At 40.4% G+C, this 8,229-nt stretch overlaps 1 pseudogene; it reads right to left on the bottom strand.

The window, feature by feature from the left end:
- Nucleotides 1-6,436: 6,436 nt before the first annotated feature.
- On the bottom strand, nt 6,437-7,791 carry LOC149223177 (EP1-like glycoprotein 2; annotated as a pseudogene).
- Between the last annotated feature and the right edge of the window lie 438 nt (nt 7,792-8,229).

The raw sequence follows: 8,229 nt of genomic DNA, 5'->3' as shown, positions 1-8,229 counted from the left end.
TTATCTGGCTTGAATATGCATCATTTCTTTCATTCATCCACCAATTTTCCAACATTTTTCTTGAGTTTGTAATGTTCCCGAGCATCTCTGATATACAACCTAGGAGAGTTTCTTGGGGTGATAACATTAATTGGCGCCGTTGCCGGGGAGAGGAGTTTGAAGCTCAGCTTCCCTGGGAAAACGACATAGTTCCAGATTTTGATGATAGACAAGGTCTGGGTATATTTTTGGTTGTAATCATCTATCTGGTGACTCCATTGGAGGAAGACCAAGTTTTGGCGACTCCACATTGCAGTTCTGGCGCAGTTGGTGAGGCATGTTCAGAGATATCTTCAGAAATTACTAGTTGAACCAGTGCATGATCCTGAGAAGATCGTTCAGCAGAAAAAGTATCGCAGTAAGGAGCACCAGGATCAGGTAAGCCTTTGAAAGTCCCATGTATCTCTGTTAGTGACAGTCACCTTCAGAGATTCAGTTACCTCCTTAGTTATTCATTTCCCTTTCGGACCTCAGTTGAAAGAAGCTTTCATGTTGTCCATTATATTCCTCTGTTTCTATCATTCTGTTCATTGATTCATCCCACTCAGTCCACCAGTATCCCTTTCGTATACCTCAGTCATGGCAGGCCAGCTAGCCCTCACAAAGATAGAACGAATAGTTACTGCTAGGTATGGACCCTTAGTCTTGCTTACCCCTTTAAATGCCATGCCGGCAAGAGATTATCAAGAATTTATGCCTAAGTTTACTGGTGCAGAAGGAATATCAGCCGAAGAGCATATAGAGGCCTTTTATAGCTATGCTGATAACTTGGATATCAATGAAGAGGATGTCTGGATGAGGGTTTTTGTCCAAAGCCTAGATGGGGAAGCTAGAAATTGGTTTAGAAATTTACCCCCTAGGTCCATTGCAGACATTGAGGCCGTAGATGATGTATTTTTAAAGCACTAGGGAAACAATAAAGATCTGCTCTTTTATCATGATGAATTTGGGAACTTGCAGAGAGAAGATGGTGAGCTGCTATTTGAATTTAATATCAGATTCAATCATATGTACAATAGAATGCCAGCTAAAGTAAGACCTACCCCTGCCTCTGCTATGATTACTTATGCCAATGCTTTCGATTCTCAGTTCTGCTTGCTATTAAGAGAAAGAAAATGTGCTTCTTTGGCTGATATGCAAGCTGCAGCCTTTGAAGTAGAAGCAAATATCATTGCTGCAGAAAGACTCGAAGGTGATGCTAAAAGCAGAAGTCAGGGAGGTGAATCCTCATCATCCTCAGAGCATGAGATAGATGAATTAGCTAGGATGATTGAGCTTTTGGCCTCTGAAGTTTCCAAACTAAAAGCTGAGCAGTATTCTCAGGAAGCAGGAGCTCCTTGTTCCTTTACTCTTTCAAAGCTATATCCACATAGAGGAGCACAGGAGCAATTGCAGATTTTGCAGAGAAACAGAGATGTAAACAAAGATCAAAAGGGTGAAGACCCTTTGTCAGAATATAGTCATGGAAGAAGAGCATCCTGGTGAAGAGGAGGAAGTCCATGGTTTGGAAGGTTCTCCTTTCCTAACCAGAGCTGCCTATGAAGAAGCAATATCCAAAGGCACTGCTCGTGAGCCTGTTGTAGCTGCAGAACAACAAGCTTATCAGCAGAAACAACCAGCAGCAAAACCTTCCAACCTCCAAGAATCTGTGCTCGATGCTTGCTCATCTTCACATGGCTATGCAGATCTGCCAATTTTCTAGCCTGCCTTGGTCCCCAGTCCAGTGATTAAGAAGGGAGATGAAAGCTCTTCATCATCTTTTGCCCCTCTGCTTGCTCAAATAACAATCCCTCACAGTTGCCCCTCAAACACTGAGGCAGAACAAAATTTAGTGCTCAAGGCTGAGACTGATCACCTTAGTTTTGATTTTCTAAAGCCTGCTTAGGTGGTCTCTACACAGCATGATAGGGTAGCTTATCAGATAACAGAGGAAGAAAATGTACAGTTTTGGGACTCCTCCTTGGATGAGGATTGTTCAAAGAAAAAGTCAGGAGCAGATAATGTTTCTGTGTCCCCTACACATGAGCATATTGGTTCACCATCTATATTTTTTGTGCAGGCCAAAGAAGACACAGACAAGTACACAGTAGTCATGATTATTCAACAGGTGTACACAGACTCCCATGAAGAACATCCAAGGAGGAAAACACACAGTAGGGAAATGAAATTTGATCCATATCTGCCTATTAAGCTCAAATGTCATAAACTGTTTGAGGTGGAGGATCAAATTAATCCAGTTTTTCTGATCTATGATGAACTGACTAACAGGCAGCAATTTTTGTGGCCCAGCAGATGGGCAGTTTCTGAAAATTTTAAGTTTTCAGCCTTAATGTTGTAATTGTGTTCTTTTTAGTAGAGACTTAGTTTGACTCCATGCCCAATGGATACTAGGCATAGTTTTGAAAGTTGATTTTGCATGAAGGAATTGGTCTGCAGGTTCTTGAGACCTCACATGGAGGATCTCATCCCTAGAAGGAGCCACTGTTAGCTCTGCTACATATTTAATCAGTGGAGGGTCAAAGCAGGTTTGGCAGTGCTGGTTGTGCTTTCAAAAGGTTCGCAACAGTGGATTTCTCTTTCCCCTTCATTTTCCTTATTCTCCCTCGTAACCCCTTAATCTCTGTTTTCCTCCTGAAACCTCTTCATTCCTCGCCTTATCCATATGCCCCTGCTTGGTTCATTTTACCTCACTGCCTTTGTTTTATCTTTTTTAAACTCTGCATAGCTCTTTTCCCGGTTCCCGGGTGTTTTTTTTTTAAACACTGTTAAGCCCGATAACCCGTTTAAACCCGTGTAAATTGATGTTTATTCAGCCTGGGTGCCTAACACACGAGACCGTGCCCATATTTACCCTCTATTGCCTTTGAAACCGTAGCCATTGATTGCCGCGATCAAACAGTCTATGCGCCTTTTCCCGCTCGTTAAACACCGTTTTCTTTCCTCGCCTCCTGACCGTCCATCGCAGATCGGACGACTGACGCTTCCCCCAATCGCGCGACCTACGCACGCGATAGCCCGCGGGGGGGGGGGGGGGGGGGGGTGGTTTTTGGCGGCCACGTGTCATAATTTGATTGTATCACACCTCGCGATATGGAAACTGTTGTCGCGCTGAAAGCGGTGCGGGGAAACCGCCCACCTGCGAAACCACCGATTCCCCACTCGTTAACCGTCGAGCGTCTTCCTCGTGTGATAGCCGTCCGATCGTCCATCATATGATTTGACGGTCCACGTTCGCCTGTCCGCGCTATCTCTCGATAGCCTCTCTGATCAAATCTCCGTCGTTGATTTTTATGATCCGACGGCTCATAGCTCTCTTTCTCGTACCTCCCGATAGCTCCTCCCGTGAGATCTCCGCCATTGATTTTTGTGATCCGACGGCTGAGATTCGTCCCTCCGCCCAGTCTGCCTCCGCCATTCTGTTTACGCCCACGGCTTGTTTTATGCTCCCGAAGGAGAAATGAAGCCATGATCCAGTACTCTCTGCATTAAATCCTGAGCTACCATATCCAAAGAACAATATGGAAAAGGACAAACAGGATGATGTCGAGCAGTGAAGAGCATTTATCAGGCATGGAATTTGATCCATAATTCACTCCAGCTGCCAGAGAAGGACATTAGACTATCTAAAAAGGTCGATTTTGTCCATTAAAATTAGCAGTGTGCAGCAGAGACCATATCTAATTGTAAATGTGGTTGGTGGTCCATTAAGACACCTCCATGCATTGCCTAGCAGAACAAATTTTGTAAAAAACCTCCATATATACTCAGAAGACAGAATGTAAGAGGTTGATGAGTGTTATTTTGATGTAAGGTTCAACTTCTGGAGATTGTAACTGCTGTGATACCTGTAGCATCTGGTCTTCATTTTCAGCTAATGCAAGCTCCTTTTGTTGTTAGTTGCTTACTGTCCACTTCTTCTTCTTGTTCCAGGCTGTGCCTGTTTTGCATTTATTCATGTGTTGTTAATGTTTAGCATTAGAGGGGCTGTCATCCCACCTCTGTGTTAGGATTTAGCATGTATCATTGAATTTGTATGCAGGTTTATGTTATTTTAATGCCAGAGAGCCGTCATCCTATCTGTGTATTAGAAAACAGATTTACAAACCTTTTAACTGGTTGTAGCCGACCATCACAGGGTCTTGTGCATCTGCTGGTGTGGTCAGTCTTCTCCATCATCACATTTTCTCAAACTGTGAGTAGTTGGTGGTTAAAAGCCTTGTAGTCTGGGGGTGTTCACCCATGGCTGGGGTCAAACACAGTGGAAGTGGTTATCTGGCTTGAATATGCAACATTTCTTTCATTCATCCACCAATTTTCCAACATTTTTGTTGAGTTTGTAATGTTCCCGAGCATCTCTGATATACAACCTAGGAGAGTTTCTTGGGGTGATAACAAGACCTTTATTGGAAAGAAATGAGAATGGAAATCAACAATGAGAAATTGTGTTTTATTTCTCATGCGTTGTCAGAATTTTATTTTCAATGGGAACTCCTCCCATTTCCATGAAAAGAGCTTGATTCCGGATTCAAATATCTTGGCGTTTTTCTCAAGCTAAATAGTTACAGGTTCGTTGATTGGTTATGGTTGCTCAAAAAAGTGCAAGCTCACATTTCTCTCAAGGTCAATAGGCTTCTTTCACGTGGGGGGTGATTAATTAATCTTATTGAAGTCAGTTTTGGAAATTATTCAAGTCTACCAAACCTATATCACAACAATGTCACAAAGTATTATTTCCAAGATAAAGGAGATAGATTTCCAATTCTTATGGTCTAGGTCAAAGCTTTATAGCAACATTCCTCCTGTTAAATGGAGCCATGTGGCATCTCCAAAACAATTAGGAGAATGGGGGATTAAAGGAATTTACATTTTTTGCCTTTGGAGGCTCACCCATTTCTATTCATTATGAGGTAGGGCGAGGAAATCCAAATATTTACATCACTTGTCAGTAGAAGATTGGTATGGAACGTCTAGAAAGTTTCCCAAAGATTCTATTGTTTGGAAGGTGCTAGTGAGTTCTTTTCTCCTTGTTGGCTCTTGGTTAGTTTAGAGGAAGGAAATGGAAGGATGGTAAAAATAGGGGAGGATCCATGGTTGGGAGTTGGTGAGGATTCGTGATTGTCATATTCTCTCATTTGAATGCTTCACACAGTTGGTATTTTTACTCTTAAGCATACACAAGATCAATCTCCACAAGTTAGAGGGAGGCCAGGGTAGAAATCCATTGTGGTCTTAGGATTAGAGGGTTAGGAAGCAATGCAATGGTCTCACTTCATTGGTATCATGGTATTGAATTTTATTAAGATAAAGGAGGAGGAAGAGGATGTTTTTTGTTGGTCGAAAAATGTAGGCTTGGGGGAATATTCAATAAAATTGGGATACATAGTGGTTATGAATCTTAATTCAACGTCGAAAGGGAATGGTGGTGAAGTATTCTTTGGAAGTTCATGCTCCCTTGAAGTGAAAATTAACTATATGGATGACACTTTCCGATAAGCTAATAATTTGGGAGAATGACTTAAAATGGGGATAGATTTGGCTCTAACATGTGTTCACTATGCACGAGTAACGAGGAATCCATTCCTCACCTTTTCATCTTATGTATTTATGAAAAATTGATCCTAAGTTTTTTATTAGCATAATTAAAGTTGAAGTCATCCTAATTAAACCCGAGGTTGGAGGAATGCATGAGGAACTGGATAGCAAACTAGTCGGTAAATTTTTTCGAAGCCTTTCCTATCATATATATATATATATATATATATATATCTATATTTTTTTTTTTTTAAATTTGGTGGGCTAACAACTCCATTGTTTTTAGAGATGTTGACATCCCCCCTAAAGTTTTAGCTAGTAAGATCATAAAGCTAACTAAGGAATCTAGGGTAGATTTAAAGGATAAAATCGCAAGGAATCTAACCATGCTTGATTTGGACAAGGAAATCCCTCGGTGTTTTTTCAATGGGGTTAGATGGCAAGGTCATATACCTATTGTGGTGTGGGAATTGTGTTCTATCTGAGTATATATGTCATTAATTTTCCATAAGGTATTCTCTAGGCATCAGTTCAAATAATATAGTGGAGTTTACATTAGAGGAAATTTTAGCCTAAAAGTGCCCATGACATTTTCAAGTAATTTCTATGTCATAATATGTAAACTAATCAAAATATTTTAAATTTAAAAAGAAATCAAAATCTTTTAAATTTAAAAAGAGGTACATGTAAATATTTTGGAGGGAAAATAAGAAAAAATACTTTTTTTTTTTGTCTTATCTCCTCATAGGTTTACTCAGATTTAAAGTGTAGACACTCGTTGGATGTAGAATTAAATTGCACATCCAATGAGTACCCATTATGCATACTTTTTAGAAGACCCACATTGGTAAAAATTGAAGATACATTAAAAAATGTGTTCAACAAGCTTTTTTAAAAGTTGGGTGAGAGTACCCACAGTCTGGGTGTAAAAGCATGCAGATGACTCTTCCTAATAGAAGAATGACATGTATGTACAATTGTTCAAACACCTCCTACACTCGTCCAAGTTTGTTTTTCCAGTTTGGATTGCATTCACATATTTGTTGGAGAAATGATTATATCCCACCAACTTATAGAAATCGACAGAAGAATTAGAAGAAACATATTTGCAGTTAGGAAGGGAGGGGGGTGAGCATTTAGTAGGCCAGCCTTTCAAGCCATCGACCTTAGGTCAAGACATGCATTGAACCTTCTCAAAAAACTCAAATCCTCTGCATTTCCTCAGAAGGTCACACTCAAGAACTCCTTCCCAACAACCAAATAGTTGGTATGTAATATCCCAAATATTGAATTCGATACAAGGTGAGTAAGTATACATTTTCAAATCTCCATTAGAGTCTAATCTTAGAAAGGATAGAGTAGTGTTCAATCTGGGGATGTTGAAACCATAGAGAGCCGTGGTGGTTTCTTTAGAAATGAGGTTACAGAGTTCCAGCGCCCCGAAATTTGGCCAGACAGCGAATTTGTCCAACTTCATCTCCATCTCCTGATGATACCCATCTCGGCTTCTGGATTGCTCAGGAATGCTATACTACTCACAGGCTTCTTACATGTGTGCGTGATTGCATAGGTGTCCTTTACACTCGCGTCGTAGAAGCTGAGAGTCCAGTAAGGGAAAGCTAACGTACAAATAGAATCCTTCATATTCTATTTCAAGATTGTAAGGGCTCTCTGATCCGTCCTTGTATGACATGGGGTTCACTAGTTTCTTCACCCCTCTAATGTTTAGTCACTGCCCCATTAAGGGACTATCGGTCGGGTGATTGAAACTCTGCCACACTGTTTTGTTATTTTTGTCACAGAGCACCAAGTTGTTGGTGTTCCAGAGTATGATTCCCACAACGCCCTTGTTGGAAGTGTTTGTGGACCCAACCATGTGGTTTTCTATAGGAGGAGTTTTCCCTTGGTGGTTTATTTGAGAGTGGCGTTCCCTCGGGTGAGATCGTTCATGTTATCAGTCCAGACAAACCTTATGGTTTCTAATTTTCCATAGTAGCCCGTACAAATGGCGAGGGCATATGCATTGGGCGTGGTGTTAAAGTAAACTAGCGGAAATATCCCATCCATAGTTTCCAATGGAGTAACTTTGTAGTTGGAATCATATTCGACAGTATAATCTCCCAGCACTCCTGAGTTCACGAAAGAGAAGGCTCCACTTACACTGCCAATTGCTTACAGAAACAACAACCCAAAAACAAGAAGAAACAAAGTTGAATCCATCTTTGGCTGATTTTATTTATTTATTTATTTATTTATTTTTATTTTTTTTTCCAGTTTTCTCATGCTTCTTCCTTGTCTGTAGAAAATACTTGAAATATTGCAACTGCAAATGAGAGAAAAATGATCTACAAAAGATACATGATTTCTCTACCAAAATTCCACTAAAGGAAAATAATGAATAAAAACACAATCACACATAGACCAATCACACATAGAAATTTATTTGGGGAACCCAACTAGGAAAAGCTCCTCTTTCTTTTATTATCAATTGAGTAATATGATCTATTACAAAGAATCTGCTTCAAGCCTGAATCCCTTGCAATACTGATCAACTCCTCTCAAGAACTGCCCAACACTTAGCCAAATAAACCTGCAAGGAAGCTCATATTTCCTTGCCTAATTTGGCCCCCTAAAAATAGGAACTTATCCTATTTCCTT

The sequence above is a fragment of the Pinus tabuliformis genome, chromosome Q (assembly GCF_031772625.1).
Source record: "Pinus tabuliformis cultivar Carrire ecotype Pingquan chromosome Q, CPIR1, whole genome shotgun sequence".
Classification (NCBI taxonomy): domain Eukaryota; kingdom Viridiplantae; phylum Streptophyta; class Pinopsida; order Pinales; family Pinaceae; genus Pinus; species Pinus tabuliformis.
The sequence above is the reverse complement of the archived record's forward strand: the minus strand, read 5'-3'. Positions and strand labels throughout refer to the sequence as shown.